The sequence below is a fragment of the Sceloporus occidentalis genome, unplaced genomic scaffold, assembly GCF_023333645.1.
Source record: "Sceloporus occidentalis isolate IW3139 unplaced genomic scaffold, rSceOcc1.0.p SCAF_5, whole genome shotgun sequence".
NCBI lineage: Eukaryota > Metazoa > Chordata > Lepidosauria > Squamata > Phrynosomatidae > Sceloporus > Sceloporus occidentalis.
In genome coordinates, this window is record NW_028316985.1 from 125,052,147 (window position 1) to 125,077,421 (window position 25,275).

The 25,275-nt window shown below is 39.2% G+C and overlaps 1 protein-coding gene across 8 annotated transcripts in view; it reads left to right on the forward strand.

The window, feature by feature from the left end:
* The window catches only part of SORBS2 (sorbin and SH3 domain containing 2), a 240,778-nt gene that overhangs the window by 33,167 nt on the left and 182,336 nt on the right, over positions 1 to 25,275 (forward strand). For 7 of the 8 annotated variants that reach the window (XM_089525354.1, XM_089525348.1, XM_089525349.1 and 4 more), the window contains exon 2: positions 3,491 to 3,628. The gene's annotated coding sequence lies outside the window, so the exon portion shown is untranslated. Of the gene's footprint in view, positions 1 to 3,490; positions 3,629 to 12,461; positions 12,524 to 25,275 lie in introns of all 8 variants that reach the window. The other variant, XM_089525346.1, reaches the window with a different exon arrangement.

Here is a 25,275-nt window from a genome sequence, read left to right on the forward strand (position 1 = left end):
TCACCCACTCGTTCTGTTCCCTTCCCGGCCCATTCCGTTCTGTTCTCATTCCGTTCCGGGGAACCTGTACGATAAGGTCCAGTGAAATCTTTGCTTTCTGGTGGTTCATGGTACACTAACTTTGTCTCATGTGCTAAATTATTAAAAATGTCTATAAAATTACCTTCAGGTTGTGGAGATTACCGCACTACCCTCTTATAGCACTGCTATTCCACTTTTTTTATTATTTATAAATATATCTTACAATACAAACATCTAAAATCTTCCGTCCCATCCGAACCTACATTAACATAAAACCTATACACATAACACAAAAACAAAAATACATTATTTCGTTCAGTCGCATACATCTAACATAAAACACTGTGACTTCTCTTGGTCAGTCCTTGAACCGTTTCATTTCCCATTATTTCTGCATATCTTCAATTTCCTTTCATCTTTCTGTTTTCTCTTCACATGAACACATTGTTTCTACTCCTTATTACAAATTTAACTTCCGTTATTTTCCATACTTCCATACTCATCTATCTTTTATCTAATTTTATCAATTTTTCCTAGTTACTTTTAAATTTCATTTTGTATGTTTGGCCATTTTTTCCTTATAAATACATACAATTTTTCCCAATTACTTGTATCAGAATTTTCCCTTCCTTCCAATTTCTCCATTTCCTTTTTGTTTTCAATTAGTCTCTTTGAAATTATATCTGCTTCCATCATATCTAATAATTTGTTCATCCATTCCTCAAGCTTAATGTCTTTTTTAATTTTCCAATATCTGGCATATATCAATCTAGCAGCCATCAACATATAAAAGATCATTTTGCCAAACTGTTTTTCCACTTTTTCTTCTATCATATTAAGTAGTAAGACTTCTGGCCTAAATTGCAAATCTATTCCAATTATTTCTTTAATCTCCTGTTTTACCATTTTCCAAAATTCTTTAGCTTCTGAGCACTCCCACCACATGTGAAAAAGGTACCCTTTTCCTTAACACATTTCCAACATTTATTTTGTCCTTTTCCATATATTTTGCATAATTTATCAGGGGAGAGATGCCACCTGTATATTATTTTCAGATAATTCTCCTTTATATCCTGACAGGTAGTATATTTAAGTCTTTTTTTCCAGGATATTTCCCATTGTCTTAGTTCCAATTTTTTTTAAATCCTTGGCCCACCTTATCATATTTTCTTTTATTATATCTCCTTCTAAATTATATTCCAGAAGTTTTTTATATACTCTGGATAACATTGCCAATTTTCCCCCCAATATAATTTCTTCTAAATTTGTCAATGTTCTGGTGAAATTACTTATTTTTTTGTCAGTTCTAAATCTAGCCACCAATTTATGGTATAAAAACCATTCATATTTATGTCCTTCTACTCTGATTTGTTCTAATGGTTTCATCTCAAAGTTTTTTCTATTTCCTTTTAATATCTCTCCATATGTTAACCAACTTTCTTTTTTTTTGAGAATTGGTATTAAACAGTGCCTCATGGGGGGAATAACCACATCGGAGTAGCAGAACAAATCCATCTTTTGTATCTCTCCCATATTCTATACAATGAAGCTCTTGCATTCTGGGGTTTGTAATTCACTGAGGCCTAAGAGCTCTCTGGCTGAGAATTCTAAATGCAAACGGCAAACATCAGAATTCAGCAGGAGGCAGCCAGAGCAGTGAAAGTGGAATAGCAGCGCTATAAGAGTGTAGTGGGATAATCTAGTATGTGTATAACGTATATATGAAACATAAATGAATATTGTGTGAGTCCTAGGAAATGTGTTGAGTGCTTTCCTTTCCTCTCTGTTCTTTAAAATTGACTATGATGGTTCACTCTTGTAACTTGGATTTTGTGTGTGTGTGAGTACCAGAACTTCTTGTAAACGATGTCCTTGAATGTAAAAAACTAGGATATAGGATAGATTTACCCCATAATGAAAACTATAAAATATCTGATTGATCTGGGCATTTAAGTGGAAGATTGCACAAGATCTGAAAATAGAACAAAGCATTCTCTCTCTCTCTCTCTCTCTCTCTCTCTCTTTATATATATATATATATATATATATATATATATATATATATATATATATAGTGCAAATTTGTTTGTACTTTATAGCTTGAATAAAAAGGTTACCTTTAGGTCACTAGTGGTAATAAAAAATCCTATCAAGGGAAGTACAAAATAAACTTTGGGAAAGAAGGGTTATTGATGATGCAGGGTTTCTATGGAGAGTCACACTTAGGAAAGCAGTTTAGAGAGGACACCTGGACAGTTTTTTGGCATGGTAGAAGAATTTGAACAAAGCCAATAGATAATTACTTTTTTCCTCTCCCAGTTGATGATGATACTTTCTGAATCAGGAAATCCTAGGTTTGAATTTTTGTTCTGCCATGATCTCAGCTTGCCTCTCAGCCTCAGACTCCTTCCTCCATCATCCAAATGAGGAGGATAATAGTGGGCCTCCTGCCCCCTCCCCACTCCAGACCTCACTTTTAGCATCACAGAGAACTGAAATGAGGCATGGGGGGTATATCCCTATTCCACTAGTGTTGGAATGTGACCAATACAGTTATTTATTTTTTATGAAACTAGTGTACAGCCCAATAGTCCAAGCTCTTTAGGTGGTTTACAAAATTGGTTTTTTACATTTTTGAAATCAAATATAACATTAAAATGTAATGTAAAATATGAAACAAAGAAAACTAGATGTATAAAGTACTTTAAATGAGCGAGTGTTTTATATTTGCATGCTAAATTATTCTTTGAGACAAATTTGCTTTAAGGTGCCTGATGAATAACTATTAAAAACACTTGCAGTAGTATCAGAACTTGAAGAAACCTCTGGTTTGTTTTACACCCACAGGACTGAGCCAGTCGATAGCTGAAATGCTGATATGACCCCACTTTCCTCTTTCAAATAAGTACAACAATGTCAATAACCTCAGGTCACTAATACTCAGAAATAGTCAGACAGCTGATTCTGAAAATTTATTTGCAAACTGGAAATAAACTTCTGGCTTCCCTCTTAGGAAGCTACCGGTAAGTTTGTTGCTGAGCACTGATGCTAGAGAGACCAAAAATAAAGATCCATGGATGCAAAATAAAGACAACGGAGCAAAGAGAGTTTATGCCTCAGAGCAACAGGGTTAATAGTGTTAGAAGGAGCACAATACTGACTTTTTTATCCAGGGGCTAGCCACTCTGGGTCCAAGAAAAATGAAGGAAATCTCAATCTGTTTCTTGTGCAAATGGGCAATATTTGGTCTGAAATCAATTTCTCTCAACATCGCAAGTGTGTATGTGGAATTTGAGCAGCGAACAAAGTTACTGTGAGTTTCCTGCCTCTGTACTTTTCTGGTTTCTCCTATTGCAGACAAACTCAGCGGGTGCTGAAAATAGCTCAAATGCTCGTAGAACAGTAGCCGCAGCCAGCAGCTGAAATTCTTCTGGGCTCTTATCGCCTTCTCTTTTCCTCACTGTTGCAGGTTCTTGTTCTTCAGTTAAACTTAGACCTTTGGAGAAGCTAAAAGTGAAGAAAGGACTAAGTTAACAAGACCTGGATTTACAAGAACAAAAATATTTGACTCTCCTACATCAGGAAAACAAGAAGACTCATCTGACTGGTAATTCCCTTTCCTGTGTGTGTGTGTGTGTGTGTGTGTGTGTGTTAGGGATTTACAGTTTTGTTCTGTATTCATAGCTGACATTCCTTCCTCGTTAATTAAGATACTGTAAGAACCTGCCACAGAGAAATTCTAAGAGTTACTGTTGCTGGAACACACACACACAAACACACGTACACATAGACAGAGTCTCCTTTGAAATCTTAATGTGCTTATAGCATGCAGAAGGAGGAGTGTATTTCAACATTGTATTGTCTCATCTTGTGTGATAATTGGCCCTCAGCTACTCTCTCCTGCTGCTTTTTGTTTCTTAACCCCATCTTTTGTCCTATCTCTACTCTTTGACTGACAAGAGTTTATAAATATCTTTGTTACTCCGCTATTGTCCCTAGTTTGGTTGGTTGTGATCTCTCCTCGTTTCTGGTAACCTGATTCCCTTTTCTGAGGTCTCTTTCACAGTACAGTATTGCATCATATTGATACCACTTTAACTGCCATGTCTGAATCTTATGGAATCCTGAAGTGTGTAGTTTGGTGAGGCATTATAGCTCCCTGACAAAAAATTCTAAGTACTGCAAGTTCCAGGTTTCTGTAGGATGGAATCATGGCAGGTAAAGTAGAATCAATCTGTTATAAATGTATTATATGAACATATTACTGCTGACATATGTCAGCTTGCTTGTACTGTCTGCCCTACAGAATTGAGGCAGATCACTGAGGGATTAGACTGATGGTCACTTCCTAGAAAAATATGTACATGAAGGGGAGATTGTCATTAGTTAGTTGCATCATGCTTTTCAAAGATGCCTTACAAGAATGTGACATAGTAACAAAATACAGTAAAAAAGACTTCACAACAATAATAAGCACATAGTGATAACATTTAAAACCAGCAGATGTCCAATAAAATCAAGCACAAAAAACACTTTCTGGAATTCTATAAATAAAGTTTACAGAATCTGTGCTAAAATAGGGAAGAAGCATGTTGAAGACAGTACCTTCACGACCCACCAAGCTATTTTTCCTAGTACTCACTAATCAGATTCAGTGGTGGATGGCACCCACTGCAGAGTGGTTCAGTGGAGAAAAGGACCACCAGAGACAGAGGCAAGGGATTACCAGAGATGGAGCCATTTTTGGAATCTCTAGGTGTTTATACCACAGGACAGAGAAACTGAATCATATGAGCTTTAAGATCATAAGTGCAACATAACAGACACATCCAGACAAAGGGGTAGAATTCAGAGACATAGACAGTCTGGAATATCAGTATGCAAAGGGATCATATAACACTTTTGACACTGCCTGGGAAAGAAATCGTAGCATAAGCTTTCATAGACTTAGATCCGAAACAGATAGGCCAAAAGAGTCACCGTCAGGGTGTGTAGGGGGCATGGCATTTACATGACACACGCCCCAAACACAGCCAGAAGCTGCCCCAACACCACCCTAAAGGTAAAGAGGCAGCTTGAAAAGGAGTGGAGAAAACCACACCATTTTCAGAAACCAGTTTAAAATGGCAGTGGCAGGGTGGATTGGTGGCGCACATGTGTGGTTGTCACAGCACCAGGGTGAGCATGCCAGGCGGCCCCAGTCCGCCCTTTTTGGCCAATCTGTTTTGCCCCTTATTCTGCTTCCTCAGATTGTAGATTAGGTTAACAAAATCTTATGATCCATATTCTTTCACACTTTCTTTCTCAAAGGTGCTACAAGATCCCCCTGCATCAGTCCAGAAAAAATAGCATAATTTTAATGATTCATTGCAGATTATAGCAATAGGGAATCCTGAGAGAGGGCTTGCCTTCAAACCTGAGTCTTGGAGAGTAAAGAAGTGAGACAATCATGATGAGCCATATTCACTAGGCATAAATCCCATGCCACATTCCTCCCAGGCAGAAAATCTGCTGCTTCACCTCTTTGCAAGTAAAGGCATTTTTCCTAGTTATTATTTTAATGTTGTTTTTTTCTGTACAGTGTTTTGAGTAACTCCTTTGTTTTGGAGGCCTAAAGGGGGTTAAAAATTAATCAAATCCATTTTTAAAAATATATATATTTAAAATAAGGTCCCCTCGATAAAGAACTGAACAAGCTTTAAATGCATTGGGTATGTAGCACTAATAAAAATAATCTTCTGTAGTATCAATATTTTATATATTTCTGCTAGCAAGAGAGAATGTGTGTGTGAGTGTGTGTTATATTTTTATCTTGTTTTTGTTACTTTCGTAGTTCAACAGGTCTATTCTATGGCAGAAAGTGAAAGGTGGTACAGTATATGCTTTGCACTCCATACTGTAAAATTATTGTCTGACTTTTTTTCATGAAAATGTTTGACTTACAGGAATGGAGAATTATGTGCCAAGGAATGTCTTATGTATAGTAATTTTCCACTACTTTAATACTTAAATGCCCTCAGTTAGCTTACAAAAGCAAAATAACATACAAATAAAACTGCTCTGAAATTGGAACGAAGTGATGCCAAGTTTAAGTTCAGGATTAATTTTTATTGTGAACAAATGTTGCTCCTGCAAATAGGGGGTCTGTAACTGAAGTGCTGACCTAACCTGAATAGAAGGGATATGAAGGCAGCCCTGTTGTACTTCTGAATGAAGGGGAAGTCTCTGGAGAGGAATGGAATGTCTTTCTTTTAGTAGATATACCTCAGCATTCATGGAGAACAAACAGTAACATTTTGTACAGGTTCCTTCTTTGACAGTGTGCTCTTTGTTTGGTCTCTAATAGTGTCACCTATTTATTTATTTAGAAGTCTCCATTTGCTTTTTAAAATTTTTACTAAGTTTTCTCCCATGGAACTTTTTAAGTCTTCAAAAGCTTAGTGGCATTAGTTGTAGAGCTGTAAGTAAAAGGATAAGCAGCACCTTACTTACTTAAACAAGGCTGAAGCCCTATAAACATTTAACCCAGAAGTATGTCCCACTCAGCAAAGAAGAATTTTGTTTCTGAGTAAACATGCATAGCATTGCGTTATACTCAAATATGAACTGTCATCTGTGTTTGAATATATACTGTACTGAAAACAAATAGTACATACCCTAGTTGTATGGTTATATTTCTGATAAACTAGCTGTCTCGAAAATATGTCAAACTAGCTATCTCGGTATATTTCAGATCTTGTTTCCAGTCAGCATTGCACCTATTGCTAGAGAATTCTTGCTTATCAATTTTACTGTGTCTTGAAAACTCCTTTGCATAAATCCAATGATCTGTCTAAGGCTCAGCATGGTTACTCACCCCAGTCGAGCTATGCTGCCCATTTACTTTCTTTTCAGAGAACAGTGTGTGTATCCATCCTATACAATGATATCATTTTCATACTACTTTAATTGCCCTGTGCTGTGGAATCCTGGAATTTGTAGTTTTGTGAGATACGTAGAGTTATCACTTAGAGATCTCTAGTGCTGTAGTTCAACGGAGGGCACTAGAGGATTCTAAGTCCCCCACCAGACTACAAATTGCAGGATACCATAATATGGAGCCTTGGCTGTTAAAGCAGAGTATACATGGACCCAATGTAGTTCTGTATTATGTGTATCTATTCCCATGCATGAAAAGTACATGGAGGTGCCTATGTATGCTGAGGTCATTCTTGATGTTCTTTCCAGAAGACAAGACTTGTCTCTAGATTTGGATTCAGTCTTTTTTCTGATATTGTAAGTATTTGGTAGAATAGTATGAAAGAACATGAGAAGAATAGTTAGAGGTCAAACATAATATTATTATATTAGCAGAGACTTCATAGTTCTGAAAAGTGAGTGCTTGGGTCCAATGTAAAGCATGTGCAGTAATAATAAAGAAGAAAATGTTTTGAGTATGTACATGGAGTGATTTTCACTTTAGTATTGGAGTAATCAGGACCAATTTTTCTGATTGTGAGAAATACCTTCGAGATACACGAGCATAACTTCTAGATAGCTTGAAACAGAGTTGGAAAAATGGTCTTTACTGCAATAGCTTTCTCAGCCCTCTATCTTCACTGCTACACAATGGAATGTATATCTATCTGATCCTCAGAGATCCCCTCTCCCCTCTAGGAATGAAAAGACTATTAAAAATGCACAACAAACATTTTTCAAGTGTCAAGAAACCCTGATGAGAAGAATCCTGGACTGACAAGAATCTTCCAAGTTCAGGACTTATTCTGTATGAAATTCACATGTGGTTATTTTGCACAGAAAAAGTATTTTCTGTACAAGAAGCTAAATTTTCTGCACAGAAAATATTTTTGTGTGGAAAACATTTGTCAAGAAATATTATTTTCCACACAGAAACTGCTGTTTCCTGTGCAGAAAAAGCTGCAATAAGGGAATTATTCTGCATAAAAACTGTTTTGTTCTTTTACTTGTAAAGCAACATGTCCGGTGATGGCACTATATAAATAAATAATTATAATAACATAGTATAATTTTACACGGTTGATCAAACAGCAAAGAAAAACAGCATTTTTCTCCTTAGGAAGCAGCTTTACAGAAATATGTTTTCTGCACAGAAAATTCTGCTTCCTGAGCAGAAAATGCAATTTTCTAGTGAAGACAACCACATGTGAATTTTGCACAAAATAACTGCTGAATTACAACTTGGCATTGAAAATTGTATGGTTTTTGAAGAATTTATAGCAGCTGGAAGAAAATCGCTAAGATTCTTGTTGTTTCCTTCAAGAAGAAAATCAGTTAAGAATTACAGTGGGCCCTTGGTACCTGCTGGGATTTGGTTCCAGGACCCACCATGGATACCAAAATATGTGGATCCTCAGTTATATATACAGTGGACCCTTGTTATACGCTGGGGTTTGGTTCCAAGATCCCCCATGTATAACAAAATCCGTGTATGCTCAAGTCCCATTAAATATAATGGCATAGCAAATGCTGTCCCTTCTAAAAATGGAAAATCAAGGTTTGATATTTTAAATTTATACTTTTTTTGAACATTTTCAAACCGTGTATGCTTGAATCCGTGTATAAAAAATCCATGTATAATCAGGGCCAACTGTAATGATATTATTATTATTATTATTATTATTATTATTATTATTATTATATAATGGGTACTAAAATGGGGTTTCCATTATATAAAGTGGCAAAATCAAGCAAAATCAATTGCTTTTGGATTTATTTTTTTTAAATCAAGCTGTAGATGGTTGAATCTGTGGATGCAGAACCTGTAGATGCAGAGGGCTGACTGTACATTCCTATTTCCCTCTCAGACTCTGATATCACAGCAGACCCATCTGCTCTGTAGCTTTCTCAGGGGGCTGCAAGGCTGCTGTGAGGAGGAAAAGATAGTCCATTTTCTACCAGCCCTACTGTATACAGTAAATGTACATCTAGATCCAAGCCATAGATCCTCTTAAATTATAAATTAAGCACAGAGCTTAAATAAAATAATAAATAAAACTTCAGTTTATATCCCGCTTTTTGTTACCACAAAGCGGCATACAACCTTAAAAGAGCTTAAATCAAGGGGTAGAGTCACTGTTCTTTAATTAAGCATATGTTAGTATCCAACGGTAGAAAATAATTCATCTCACTGCATAGCATTTATTGACAAAATATTCTAAGAGTCATTGTTGGCTGTAAAAAGAAAGCAGATATTTTGGATGGAGAGGAAGCTGTGCAATACAAACTAATGCATATAATGAACCCTCAGCAGTTTTTTTATGTGAACAGCACATAATAAATGTAATGTGATAGTAAACCAATATTATGGGGGGGATGTAAAATGCTATGCTTTTTTTTGTTTGTTTACAAAAAGATGGTATGTAAATGAGTAAACTAGAGCAATGAGAAACATATACATGGAAAATAATAGGTGGAAACGTGTGAGGGATTTGAAGTTGGCAAACAAGTAGGAAAGGGTTAATCATGTCTCTGTGCTGCTTTTTCACTATTAAACACCCCTAATAAAGCTGCTATTCATATTATTTTATTTATTTAGAGGAGAGGAAAAGAGAGGACTTAATATTTTCTTGTTTGTATAAGACAGTGGTAGAGCCTGAAATTTGGTGTGGGTTTGACAGGTAGCTGCCAGAGGATTGATTTTTCAGTATGTATGTTTAGGATCAGGGGGTGTGAGTGATTGCGGCAGTTCAGTTCTCTAGACATCATATGGCCCCAACATATTCCGTACTTACTTTTAACAAGTTTCTCACTGTTAAAGTATGTGGGTAATGAGCCTGGATATTTTGTGCTTTTAAAAAGATTATGTTTTTGTCCTTATCGAGGAGGGAGGGGGAAATGACTGCTTAAGCCCTCGTATTACCTTTAAAACCTTAAGGCAGCTTATCCACCTTGAGAATCGGGTAAGGAAATTATGCAAACTATCACCAGGACATAGTGAAGCATGCAGTTAGACAACTGCCAATTTGTGGCATCAATAGAATGTGGTAGAAGGAAGCATTCATCCAGGTGATAGTCCTATGGTTTGGGGCCCAGAATGATAAATAAAAAGTCTTTCACATAGACCCTCAGCACCTCTAGCTCCCCATGGGACTCCCAATCCAATGCTCCGCAGCACAGGAAACCACACCCTTCAAATCCAAGACCTATTCTGTCACTCTTGGAAAGTTGTGACAGAACAACACCAACCCTGAACATGGGAGAGAGGATCGCTGGCAAGAAAAAATAGCGCCGGCCAGCCAGTGTGGCCTTTTATATGCCAGATGGCCAATTAGCAGCCACAAGGCGAGGTGGCACCGCCCATCCCAGCCAATCCCAGGCCATTTCTGCTCTCAGGGACCTGGGAGTTGGAGTCCGCAAGGACTGAAAGTGGCACAGCGCTTCCGTTCCCAGGGAACCTGGGAGTTGTGGTCCTAATTGGACCAGAAGTGCTGTAGTCCAGTAGCCATAAACCCAAAGGCCTCAAGTAGAGCCCACCATCTCACCGGTGCCCCCCCCCCCCCCCCCGCAACCAGACTGGCCCGGTAAGTCAGGCAGTCGCATTTCTATAAGTTTGACCACAAAACCATGAGACACCCATAAGAAGAAGGAAAAGTGGTTCTGCTGCTGACAGGGTAGAAACTTTTTTGTGGACAGTGGAGGGTTGGGTGATAGTTCTTAGAAGCAACATAATAATAATATTCCTGTGGACTATTTATCATCACAGTTGGCTTTCAAATGATTGTACTCTTTTTAAATAGCTAAGGCCCGTTCCGCACGGGCGGAAAGTACGTGCACAGCACGTACTCGGGTTAGAAAGGGGTGTCCTTTCCTGACGCCCCTAACCCTAGTACGCGCCAAGCACGTACAAAATGGCAGCACCCATTTTACATGGGCGCCGCCATTTTGATGTCGCAGACGCCTAGCATCTGCACATCGTGTGGCGGAAATGATGCCGCGAGTACGCCATTGGCGCTTTGTGATGCCATTTCCGTGCCACAAAAAGAAGCCGCTTTTTGCGGCTTCTTTTTGCTGCACGAAGGAGCCACGAGGTTTGGCCGCTGGGGCTCCTCCGTGCAGCAAATGACGGCACCGGCAGACCGTCCTTTTTGGATGGTCTGTAAAGCGCCTAAGTTAGCCCATGGTTAGCCTATTCCCATGGTCTATGGTTTAAGGGGGGGACCTAAAATAACATTTCCACACAGTAATTATTATACTAATTTGCTGTGAAGTAGATTTCTGCCTGACTTGTCAGGTGTTCATGACCATGTTGCAAGCAAAACAAAAGGCACCTTTCTGGTGAAGAAAAAAGTCCTTTCTGAAATAAGCCTTCAAACAGTCTCTAGAAGGTACAGGATGTTTTAGTTTACTCACTCAAGGCTTACCTGAATTGGTTGTTTCGTTTCACATGTGCATATTGTTAGTTTTGAGTAAAAAGTTTGCTGGAAAATGTTGAACTATTCTTCCTTTTTTGGGGTATGTTCAAAAACCTATCTCCATCTTTTCTATATTTAAGAAATAACACCCAAAACATATCTACTTTGTTAATTGAGGAGATGTCTGCATTGGTGGGAAATCTCGTACTCACTCTGCAGCCACAGTGCAATTTCCAGGTCAGTAGTGACTCTGATAAACACCACACTCACTGTGGCAAGACTGGAGTAACCCAGAAGAAAAGGGTGATCCTATGATGATTGCATGTGTAGAATATACTGCTGTGTCCTCTGTGCCAATCTGGATTTCCCAGATGAAAGCAAGGTAAAAGGAAGTTCTTTTTTCTCCTAGTTTTTCGAGGGAAGTCCTGGATTGCTTGTGAATCCTAAGGAACATTGTATACCTGGGTTGCAGCCACTAGGGGGTGACTATGGGGTTTCCCGCCGGTGTAGACAAGCCCTGAGGTATACATGTATAAGATTGTTTATTAGCATTTTGTCCAAAAAGGGAGGAAAGGATTCAAAGCACACATGGTGAAAATATGGTGTTTCAGATGTTGGCTGAATTATAATCCTCAAATTCATCAGTCCTAGTCAAAAGTGAGGGATTGTGGAAGTTGCATTCCAACAACATCTGGAGAGGCACATGCTGGAAATTAAAAGACTGGGCTTCCCTGGTAAAGAGGGTAAGTGGCTTTAGCTACCTGCCAGGTAGATTGAGGCTGTGCCATAAGGGTCAAAAAGGTCTCCAACCACCATGAGGTCTCCCAGAAAACTCAAATTTCCCACAGGCATTACACACTTCATCTGTACTCTGTCATTGTTGGCCTTGTTTCATCAGATTCAATCCAGCCATGGCCTGAATCCAACGTGATGGTTGATTTAGGATTTTCATCCTCCTCGTCCCCCACCCACATGTTACCCTTTCTGGTGCCAAAAACCTGCTCTATGATGCTTCCCATATTTCCAGAACATATTTTTAGATTCCCCTCCTTCCATTTGCACCTGTAGAAACTGCTTCCCTGAGGTCAGTGACTGTGTTGGCCCTTCTCTCTAGATTGAAAACAAAAATGGTGAGTGTTCCTTATATCCCTTTGTCCTATTTAATCTAATGTGTCTTCCATGATTCTGTAATATACTAAGAATGGAATGTAATTTTTCTTCATGTCCCCTGCTTATTGGAGTTGCAGACTTAAGATGTACAACTTACTGTATCAACAGCAGAGGAAGATTTGTGAATGAATCCAGAGTGCACCCACGTCATATCCTCCTGTATCACCATGTGTGCTGACTTCAGCAATGAACGCTGTAACACTGTGAAAGCCAGGACATACAGTTGGCCCCCCCATCCACAGATTTTTTTTATCCATAGATTCAAGCATACATAATTTGAAAATATTCCAAAAAAGTATAAATTCCAAATAGCAAACCTTGATTTTCCATTTTATATTAGAGACACCATTTTCATGTTCATTTATATTTAATGAGACTTGAGCATCCATGGATTTTGTTATCCATGGTGGATCCAGGAACCATACCCCAGCGGATAACAAGGGCCCATTGTATAACAGTAATGAAGTACTGAAATAACCATGCAGAGTTGCAGAAAATGAAAAAATATATATCAAAGAAATACAAAAGGGAAACAAAAAAGATGTTTCGGGCTGTTGGGGTTATTACTATCCAGTCCACAAATGGAGCTCTCTTTATTTCTTCTGTTGTTAATATGCAACAGTAGCTAGTTAACTAAGCTTCTTTTTCTTTTACTAATACAGTATGCAGTGTGTTTTTGAAAATGTGATTTCTTAGTGATTGCAAAAACCTTTTCATGTCTCACTGTGTGAACTTGTATATAGCACTTGTAAAAAAAATCCTGCCTGAAAGCATGGTGATAATTCTCCCACTTGGTTTAAAAAAAACCCACACACACACAACACAGAATTTGAGTCTGTGCACATTAGCATCTCATTAAATCATTAAATTATCATTCATATGTGTCTAAACGAGGCAGTGGAGCATTAAAAATAAATTTCTTCTGTAGAGCTATTTAATTTTTTCCCCTAGAATGACCAGTGAACTTGCCTTTGGTCTCGTGTATACTATTTAGTTTTGTTTGCAAAATTCTTGTGAACACCTGACAAGTTTGGCAGAAATCTACCTTGCAACAAATTAATGTAATAATTTCTCTATGCAGAAATGTTATTTTAAATACAGGGCTGGATCATTAGAATAGAAGTGCTCACGTAGCTATTTAAAATGAATAAAATTACTAGCAAGCCAATTGTGATGATTAACATTCTCCACAATTATATTATTATGTTGATTCAAAGAACTGTTTCTTTGCTGTTCTCAACCAAGTTCCTACCATACCTGCATAACAATCACTTTCCGGAAGTGTAACATTTTAATAGTATTTGGGAGCCAGGACAACATGTGTTCAGCTAACTACACAGGCCTTCCTACCCAATTATTCCCCGCTGTGATCAGATGGGAAACTCCTACACCACTGGACTTGCCCATCTGGTTCTATGTTTCCAAATATTTAAGCAAAGCTGGGAAAAGGTCCATTGTGAAATGGCTCCTGCATTGCTTCAGTAATATAAATGGGCTCTTAGATTACTCAAACTGCAAAGGAATACTGTTCATGTTATTTGATTTCATTATGATCAACCACTGGGCTCTCCCTGTGTGTGCTCTTCTCTATGAATCATTGCCATTCATCCAGCTGGTTTGTGTGGTTCGGGAGCAGTTGTCTGAGTGGTTGTGGCTTCTTTTTCTAAATTTCTTCTTCATTAAAGAGCTGCCGTTTTGCCTTAAAGCATGAACCACATAAATAATAATGAACCCTCTGATGTTAATAACAAATTTGGAAACCCCCCACCCTTCAAGAAGCATGAGGCATGTAGCACACCTGTTAAAACAGAATGCTGTGCTTTGAACCTCCTTGTCCTTTTTACCACCTGATTCCACAAAGAGTCCATTGATTTAGTTGACATTTTGAAAGGCAAAACTGGCTCATAAGAGAATAGATATTCTTTTAGGCTATCCAGTTCCAGATATTTACGATGCACTTTTTTGTATATTTTCAGCTGTATTGTTTTTTTCAACTGTGAGCCACTTTGGGTCCTAAGTTTTTGGGAAAAGCAGGATGATGTTAATGATGATGATAATGATGATGGTAGTAGTAGTAATAAAGTCTTAGCTTAAGCAGACTTTTATGTCTTGGAAGGAGAAAAGAAATATTTACCTCTACTTGTGACAGCAAAAGCTTTTAAGAAAAGCTTAGGTATCTAATAAGTGTACAGTTCAGTGCTTTCAGATTTTACAAACTGTGGCAATTTGTGAAGCTAAAAGACCCGCTGTTTGGTGGATGGGTCTTTGTGGCGATGGAAAGCGCCATAGCAGAGTGACAGATACTGACAAGAGGGAGTGAAAGGAAAACATTTCAGCAGTACTTTTAACACATTATGCTGCGCTGGTTTTGAAGTATCAGTCCATGACACCCTATGCATTTAGTCATTGCCTCCAATTTACCTAAGGGCAAACAGATGTTGTGAAAATCTGGTGGCAGCGATAAATCTTGTCTGTAGGCACATATTACTGTAAAATGGTGACCAGAATGTAAAATTTATGATTGTTGTTTTTAAGGAGATACTATGACGTCTTTATACATTAAGTTTCCATATAGGTTCAGCAACCGTTTCATTTATTTCAACTGAGACCCCTGATGACAGGGATTGAATTGGAACTGTTTGCATATAAAGCCTGCATTCTGTTATTTGAGTATGGCTCTGTGTTTTTTTAGCTCATAGAATGTAATAATGGTTTATGTTATAATTCCATTACAGTTATTTCAGTTTTAAAGTTGATTGGGCCTGCACATTCTCCAAATCAGGTGCAGTAGATACAAAACTGGATTAGAAGGGAATGCAAGTTGCACAGCAAGAATATGAAAATTGCCAAGCTGAAAGAGCTTATTTTTACCCTCTTTGATGTTTGCCTGAAAATGTGCAACACTTCTCTAGGACAATATTCTCTACTTAACTAAAACCACCAGTGGATAAAGTTCAAAGTATTTGATTAGCCTTTTCTTCAGTGCAAGATGCTGTTTCAAGCTGTTGTATTCATCAATTTTTTAGAGTGCTGACTAAGCCGAGCTGGAAGCAAATTGCCCACTCCTTCTTTGCCTGATGGGTTTCCTTGTCTTAGCTGGTAATCTTTTCATTCTTGATGGAAATGAATAAGGATTCACAAGGCCATAGCCAACCGTTTTCCATTTCTTTCCTCTTTCTTTTCTTGGGTTTTTCTGAAAAGCATTTTTATGTGCTTTGCCAAACAATAAATGTGGCATGATGGGAGAGCATCAGGGACATCCTTAAAGACATAAAGGATTTGTCTACACTGCCGAAGAAACCATACTCACCCTGTAATTGCAGCACTCATCTGGACAATTAACAGGGAATTCACAAAGAATGCAGTTCAGAGGGCTTTAGTCTGATTTTTAAAAACTCACCTTTTATCCCAGACTTTCTCAAAAATTCCAGACAACCCTGTGTATGGCCGACACTCCAAGGTGGCTTGGGTGGAGAGCTGGGGGAGTTTTTGATAGGCAGTACTGGTTGGTTCCAGCAAGTGTGTTGCGTGTTGCCATGTTTTTATTTACTGCAATTGTCTACACCTTGGCAGACAGACAATGGTGGACACAGCCAAGCCAAGCCTGGAACATCCCCTTTCTAGACAAGGATTTTTTTACCCCTTCTCCTTCTCCCTCCCTTCCACTCTCTCTCAAGAGTAAACCAAACAACCATCCTAGTCTCACTTTGGAAGCCACAAGGTGGATGAGGTGATGAGCAAAGTGCCAGCCTAGTGAGATTGGAGCCTGATTTCTTTCCCCAGGGCTGGAGACTTGGCTGGGAGCTTAGCACTAAGGGCAGGACCCAGGAAGGGTGACAAAGACCTAGAGCTGTGTGTATGTGTTTGAGGGGAGAGATCCCTCTATGTATGTATGCAGATCTCTGAATGAGTGAGTGAGCAAATACGCCAGCCAGTGTGTGCACTCCCATCCCCTGCCCTTCCGATCCTTCCCATTCATTCTCTCACACAAAAGGAGGCACAAGGTTGAAGGGGATATTGGAGAGTGAAACGAAGACAAAAGGGTACACACTGGCTGGCTCATTCCCTTGCTCGCTCATCTGAGTGGGGGGGGAGAGGAAGGGGGTAGCCCAATTTACTCTTCACCTTTGATCATGGCTGAACATTTTCATATATAAAATGGAAATAAAATTATTTTCTTTTTTTTTCTCCCTCTTTTGTGTGGGTATGTCTGTGTACATTTAAAGTTCCCTCTCTCATTTACTGGGGCATGAAGGGGGAAGGGGATTGCATGGGGGTGGCATCCATTCAGAGTGGTCAAGCAAACAATTACAGCTGTTTCTCTGGGGATGCCAGCCACAGCTGCTGGTGAAATATCAGGAAGAAACTCGTCTAGAACATGGCCTCATAGCCTGAAAAACCCACAAAAAGTTATGTAATAGCAGTTGTTGCTTGATAGGTAGATGCATATTGGGAAATGGGGGACAAAGTGAAGACACCGCCATGTAGCTGAAAATAATATGAAAGAAAAGTGGTGTGGACTGCTCCCTTGCACCTCTGTAAGTTCACTAGGGGGAAATGTGTGGCTGCTTATGCTAGTGGCACCTTAATGTGTCTGTGTGTGGCATTAACAGGGGTGCTGCAGGATTGTTAATGAGTCACTGCAGACCAGGAAACTCTGCGGTGAAGCTGGATTTTTTTATCAGTGTAGATAAACCCTAGAATATGAATCATTTTATTTCAATTCTTTTCCTTAAGATTCTCAGCATGGAATTTGATGTTCCTGTCAGTGCTGAACACTGAGGTGATTCTTTGATTCAGCTATCCATTACAGCCCCAAAACCTTTTCCCTTGGTTTTATCACACCCAATTCAGATTTAACCGGAATATATATGAGGTCAGGATAGTTTTTGCTCCAGTGTACATTACTTTACTCTCAGGAACATAGTAAGCAGTCTCAGAGCTTGGGAAAGTTATGTTTTTGGATTACAACTTCCAGAATTCCTCCCAGCCAAGATCTCAATTGACTTACACCATCATACTATTGAGCCCTGTCTTATTCCTTAGGCTAGGAGAGGCTGTCTGGGAGCTCAGTCAGAGGTCTTTCACATTACTTACTTTGTGCTGCTTTTTTCATTAGGAATGATTTGGACGGAGGTCTGTAGTGTAGTGTACCCTCCTACTTCTGTGTAATCAATCCTATTTTTGTTGTTTATTCACCCAGTTTGGAAAGATTCCTTTGGAGTTCTTCACAGTCTTGATGTTTAACCAGTCTGATTAATTGGGTGTAATCTGCAAATGTTGCTGCTTCACTGTTTGCCCATCAACTAATTGATTATTACTTTTTCCTTAAACATCCTAAGATTGAGTGTTAATCCACAGGAGATCCCTAATACTTACCAAAAACCTACTTACATGTAGATATCTGTCTTGAAATTCTTTGCAGTGAAAATCAAGGTAAAAGGTACATTTAACTTCTCTTCAGTTTCCTTGCCCACCTTCAATAATCTTGTATACCATTATCATTTGACCAGCCAACCACTTCCATGCCTGTTTTCTGCTTCTGATGTATTTTTAATTGCTTGTTGTTTTTTTAAAAAAGCAATATACTTTTAAAAGTGAGCGTTCTTAACTTTTTATTGCTTCCTTAATTTTACTTATTTTTTTACTATGCAGTTTTACTCATAGACTTTTAATTCTAGATCTCTGATATAAACTTTCTCTGAGCTTCTCAATAGTTTTAAATAACCAAATGTCCTGAGGAGACCTGACCTTCACAACTCTCTTTCTTAACTAATCCTCTCAATTTTGTTGTAAAAAAAAAGGGGGGGGGAATTTTCTCATGTTTTAAATTGAAATATGTGCATGTTGGGCTTTTTGCTTACTTACATGTTAACTTTCATGGCAGTATAGTCGCTGTTCCTGACCTGTACAACAGCACTTACATCCCACACTCTTATACACTCTGCAGGATTAACTGAAGTATTGCCTCTGCAAAATCACTGATTGAGAGAGGCCAACATGATCATTAGGTCTAATTAGAATCAAATATTTTAGTAAGCACTGGTAGCTGAACCTAGTGTACTCACGGAGGTTGAGAAATTGTTTGGGGGTAATGTGCTGTAGAAGTAACAAATGAAGCATGCACAGTTGAGTAAAAACCTCTACATATTTTTTTTGCCTTCTAGTGGAATGCCTTTTATCTAAGTAGAATTTTTCCCTATTTATCATATTATTTTCTCACCATTCTTGAATCTGTGTCTCAAACTTCATTTACAAATGTCAGCCTCTTATGTAGCATGCTTTTTATAACAAAATGGTTAATTCAATTGGTTTGATCAAGACACAATACAGAAGATGATGTAAATTCTTTAGCTTTAAAAAGCAAAAGAAGTTTGCTTTTACTATGGAAACCCCCTTTAGTTTCCCTGTGGAGATTTCCCTAGCCCCATAGAAGATCAGGTTGTGTTGATTCTTCTTTCCTTTCAAATGTTCATATTCTTTAGGTTGAATTACAGTAGTGGAAAAGTTTAAAATGTTTCCATGCTACAAAGCATTTTATTCACCTGCTCATATGTGCCTAATGTGTTACAGATCAGGAATTGGCTTTGATAATAACTGCAAATTGATATGGCCTGCTCTAGGTTTGTGGAGGTCATTTGTACTTGAAGAGGATAATTTATATGAAAACAAGGTATTCAGCACAAATGTAGTTGCAATTAATACCTCCATCTCAGGAGAAACACAGAACTTTTAAATACACACAGTACCATCTTTTCATATGAGAACAAAGTACACCCAAATACTTACTCTATTCAAAGAAGAGATGTAGCGGCTAATGATGCACCAAAATCACAAATTCATTTGCTTCATGCACATTGTCAGCATCAACCAATAGTTTCTACATATTAGCCATCAGATGTATTGTGGGTTCACAGTTTACTTTGATTGCCTTTACATGCCAAGACTTTTTATAAAGTGTGACTCCCACATTGAGAAAAGTGTTAAAAGAAGGGAAAGGTCTATGGGGATGTGTGTTTCCCCTCTTCATTGGAAATACTGTCCATGCTTGAACTCCACGGGCCTTGAAGTTTATGGGCCAGAAGAACATCTGGATTGAATAATTAAGAAGTGTATTTTATAGCCTTTGACTATAGTCAAATAATCAGCTGCCATAAACCTTGAATATAAGTAGCTTTCAATGAAAAACACAGTTTAAAACAATATCCCAAAATACATTATTCTTGCTTGGGGCTGTAAATCTGACACATTGTGCACATTTAGACCTGAGTAGGACTCACATTGTAATTTTTAACAGTAATTTTGGGGCACATCACTGAAAATGTTGCAGAGCAGTAAGCACAGATGGAGGTCATGCCATATCTCTTGACCATGATTAAGAGAGTGACATCATTGTGTGTACATGGCCCAGAGGGCAAATGAAAAGCCTTATGGATAATCTATTTAAACTTAAGTTTGAACACAAGAGAATCTGGGTAAGACAAACCATTGCTAGATATCTGGTAGACTAAGAGCCTGAACAGACAGGCCAAAATAAAGCTGCTTTGGGTCACTTTGGAAGTATGCTGTTTAAATGACACATGCATCTTAAGAGGCCAGACGCTGCACCAAAGCTGTGCTCCAGTCCTTAGGACTGGAGAGTCACTTTGGCATGGCTTTTGGCCTCTTAGGATGCATGCATCATTTAAACAGCATACCTCCAAAGTGATCCGAAGCAGCTTTATCGCTGTTCAGGCCCTTGGTTAAGCTTGTGTGCCAATAAGATGTATGTTTTTTCAAAAATATATTATTTACAGTAGCCATATGTCAGAATATGTCCATAAAGAACAAGCTAATAAAATGTCTTGCAATACAGCAAAGTTTGTATGTTACTTGTTATGTGCCTTCAGGTCACTTTTGACTTATGGCGACCCTAATACAAATCTTTCATGGAGTTTTCTTGGCAGAGAAGAGTTTGCTTTTGCCTTCCTCTGAGGGCTGAGATTGTGTGACTTCCTCAATGTCACCCCCTGGGTTTCCATGGCTGAGAGGGGATTTGAACCCTGGTTTCCCAGTATCCTAGTCCAATACTTCACTATGGTGGCTCAGTTTACTACATCACTCTTTATTCAGCTGGAACCAAGATCTTGTTCTTATGTCCAAACATGGTGCAAAACAAAAAAACAAAGACCATGAGTGATTTCTTATATATCTTTGGAGGAGAGATTGTTACATGTTGAAATTCTCTTCTCATAAAATCTCAAGAGCAGAGTGAGTATAGATGAAAAAAATTATAACTTTCTCATGTTCCTTCCTTTGCTTCTACTTTCGAAGTGTGGCCCAGAGCAAAACTCTGGTGTCCTTTCTGCTAGGCCTAGTTTTGTGGTATTCTGACTCATTGATATATATTCAATAAAAGCAACTGGCTGCTAGAACAGAATGTTAAATATATGCTCAGCAGTCCAGACAAGACAAAATACTGAAGAGAACAAAGAAAAAAGAAACAAAAACTGATCATCTTCCAGATATAATAAAGAATATTGATCCATGTTGGCATTGTAAAATTCTTTGCTACTTAGGCTTTTGAGATCAATATTACTCAGCAAGTAATAATACCACACAGAATTAGAGGGAGGGAGGGAGAAAAAGAGAAGTTTGAGAATCAGAGATCTGCATCATATCCAACTTTGCATCTAAAATTGGGCTCAAAGGGACTTGCTTTCCATGACATGATCAAATCCCCAAACCGCAAAAGAAATTATATTTCCAACATAATGATGATAAAATTAAGCAGCCTAGCCGATGGCATCCACTTGAGATGCTTGAATGTAAATGATATGGGGTGGAAGTAGGTCAGTGATTTGCTAACTATCCCTTTTAAAAAAAATCTGAAGATAATTCATGCAATTGGATATGACTTGAGTTTTACTCCTACATAGGAAAAAATGAGCAACAAGTTCAAGGGTTCTGCGTGGCCATGCCCTTCTCTGCGGGCTCCATTCTATTCCTCCTGTAAGTTAATTTCCTCTGTGGAACATGCCATAGAGCATGTTCTCATTGGGCTTTTGTGTGAGGTATGTGGGTGTGTTCCAAAGATTGTGTGCACATGTATGTGTACTACTGCTACTAATACCTCCTGCTTGTGCATGGGTGGTATTATCTTGACTCCAGGGGCAGTTGAGACTGAGGGTACATCTATACTGTGGAAGTAATGTAGTTTGACACCACTTTAAAGGCCATGGCTCCACCCTACAGAATCCTGGAATTTGTAGTTTTGTGAGGCCCCACATTTTTTGGCAGAGAAGGCTAAAGTCCTTGTAAAACTACAAACATAGAAATAATTGAAAAGGTAGACCCTGCAATCAAATGTTACATTGTGGAGTGCTCTTCAGGATCAGTTGGATTTGGGTGAGAAATGTTAATGGGCTGGGTTTTAATTACCTTCAGTGGTGCTCCATACTATACTGTTTAATTACCATTAAGGAGGTAATAAGAAGTAAGTTCAATCACCTATCATTCATGTGATGAAGTAGAACAAGATGAAAGAAACTGTATGAAATTACAGTGGTCCCTTGGTATATACGGGGGATCCGTTCCGGAACCCCCCCCCCCCCGCGTATACCAAAATCGGCGTATGCTCAAGTCCCATTTGTCCCAATGGTTTGTCCCAATTGGGACAAAAGTTTCTGTCCACCGCCTCCCCTCCCTCGCTTCCCTCCTCACTTCCCTCCCTGCCTCCCTCCCTTTCCTTCCCCTTACTTACCTTTAAAGTCTTGGTGTGCCTGCTTGGCCTTTGCCGCTGCTGCTGCGGGGCAAGCTGGGTGGCAGCGGCGGAGGCCAAGTCTTGGCTTCCTCGCCGCCGTCGTGAAAGGGCGCGATGGCGGTGCTGGAGGCCTCTTGGTCCCCAACAGCACTGCCACCGGGCCTTTCCCGCGGCTGTGGCGAGGAGGCAGAGCTACTGCGCTGGACACCTTCAAGGCCTCCAGCGCCAGCATCCGGCCTCCTCCATGCCTCCGCCACCGCGGAAGGGCCAGATACCAGTGCTGGTGGCCAAGAGGGCCCCAGCACCGACACCCGCTCCTTCCGCGGTGGCAGCAGTGGCGAGGAGGCTGGGTGACAGTGCCGGAGGCCTTGAAGGCCTCTGGTGCTGCTGCCCTCCATGCCTCCTCTTCCAAAAAAAGGCACGGAGGCAGCGAAGAGGAGGTGTGGAAGGCAGCAGCACCAGAGGCCTTCAAGGCCTCCGGCACCGGCACCCGGCCTCCTTGCCACCGTGGAAGGGACGGGTGTCGGTGCTCAAATCCGCAGATGGCAAATCCGCATATAAGAAGGGCCAACTGTATGTAAAGCAGTTGGTTGTAAATATGTAAATATCTTACATTAAACTAATAGCTTGTTTTGCAGTTAATGAATGTAGATGAAAGTGAGGAAAGCCAATACCCTCCAGTGCAGCTCAGATACTGAAAGGATGGAAGAATCAGCCCTAAAGACAAGTTGATGAGGTCATCTGAACTTGAATTCAGGATGAGACCCTGTCAATAGGGTGTAGCAGGCTAAAATATTAAAGGCTGAGGCCACCACAGAGTACATTTAGCCCCTTGCTGCCATCTAGTTTCTCTCTTGTGTCCAGCAATATCTGAATCTGTCCTTTCTGGTCCTTCTACTTATCACATGTGTTCATCTGTAAGCCTGTGCCATTTTCTTTCCTCTTTAATTGGCAAATGATTTTTGAATTGACAAAATGGATTCCATATTTTACAAAATATGTGGGTACAGCTTACGTGGCTTCCAGCATACACTGGAAGCCTGCACCAGAAGAAGCCTTGGCACGCCAGGAAGAAGTAATTGGGCACACACCCGCTGCACACGCCCCACAGCACAATGCATGCACGAACCCCATTATTTCCAATGGGGCTTGAACATATGCGTTTTTTCCTTTATGCAGAGAGGTCCGGAACAGATCCCCCACATAAGGGAAGGGCGCACTGTATACATTATAGAAACACAGCTTTAAGGAAGTAATATGTCTCTTGGTGTAATAACCACAGCATTGATGATCTGTTTTATGTTGTGATTCACATTAGCATGGACTTCCTTTCTGGTAAAGGAAACTCAGCGACAGTCTTTTTAAAGGCTGGAACTATGTAATTTATTTATTATTCATTAAAATATTTCTATCCCATTATCAACGTATTTCAGGGTGGTATACAGTAAAATAAATACAAACAACTTATAACAATTTAAAACAATAAAATGATCAATATAGACTAAACACATATTAAATATGATTATCAACTTAAAATGGGTTTAAAAGATTAAGGACATTTTAAATCCATTATAACCAAACAAATTCTTTTTTCTGTATTCATTGCAATATACCATTTATAAACATATTTTCTCCCAAATATATGTTTCTAAATTAAATGAATTTTATGCCTTTTTTGTGTGGAAAACTTGTGCACTGGAATATTTGAGGAGGTGTGGATTAACTGCACATTATTTAGGGGGGTAGGTTTCTAGCAGAGGTTACTTGAGATATTGGATCTTAATATTATTGTTTATTTCATGTTTGCAACACAGTAAATGAAAGTCAAGGAAGTGGGAACTGTTTTCTGCTTTATGGCCATATATGTAATGTTACTTTGGGCCAGTGGCAGTGGTAGCTTTCATGTCACTGGGATGAGGAATCCTCTTTGAGTTTCAGTTGTAACTAAACTTGTCTAAATTAGTTTCAAAATAGATTCATCACCTTAAGCTCCTTTGATGCTTGGAAAAAAACCCAGAGTAGATCCACTGTATCACAGACATGGGGATCACTATGCCAATGACTCACCACTGAGGCAAATGTGCAAAACTTGCTCTAAAACATCTGAGGTGCATCTACATTGTAGAAATAATGCAATTTGACACCACTGTGAGTGCTGGAGCTCCTTCCTGTGGAATCCTGGCAATTGTAGTTTTACAAGGTCTTTAGCCTTCTCTGCCAAAGAGTACCAGTGTCTCATAAAACTGCAAATCCCAGGATTTTGTAGGATGGAGCCATGGCAATTAAAAGTGATGCCAAATGGCATTACAGTGGTACCCCGGGATACGAATGCGCCGCCTTACGAAATTTCCGGGTTACGAAAAAAATCCATTTAAAAACATTGTTCCGGGTTACGAAGGTTATTTCGGGTTACGAAGAAAAATTTGGTGCTTTTCGGCGCGATTTCACACGGAATCGCGGCTTTCGCTATTAGCGCCTATGGGCTTTTCGGCTAGCGAAAGTTTCCGGGTTACGAAAGCGGCGGCGGAACGAATTAATTTCGTAACCCGGGGTACCACTGTATTTCTACAGTGTAGATGCACTCCTGGATTCAACAATAAAATGTGAGTGGCAAGAGTGGCAACATTTGTTGTAATCAAGGTAGGAGATGACCAAATAAATGGGCCAACAGTTTTGTATACTTGCCAAGAATGCAGCACAGAAGAGCCATGCTGTAAATGGAAAAGTAACATGATTTTGAGAGGGAAAGGCTGGGTAAAGAGAAAAGAAAAAGAATTATTTAAAGCACTCTTTACTCTACTCTTTAGCCCCTGCCTTAAAAAAAAAAGCTCTCAGTGCTGCTGATAATGATCAGAAGCAAGACAGTTCCTACCCTCAAGTCTTCATGCAAAGGGATTTTGTAGCACCTTTGAGTAAATGAGAGAAAGCATAAGCTTTCATAGATTTGAGTGTCCTGCATCAGATGCATCA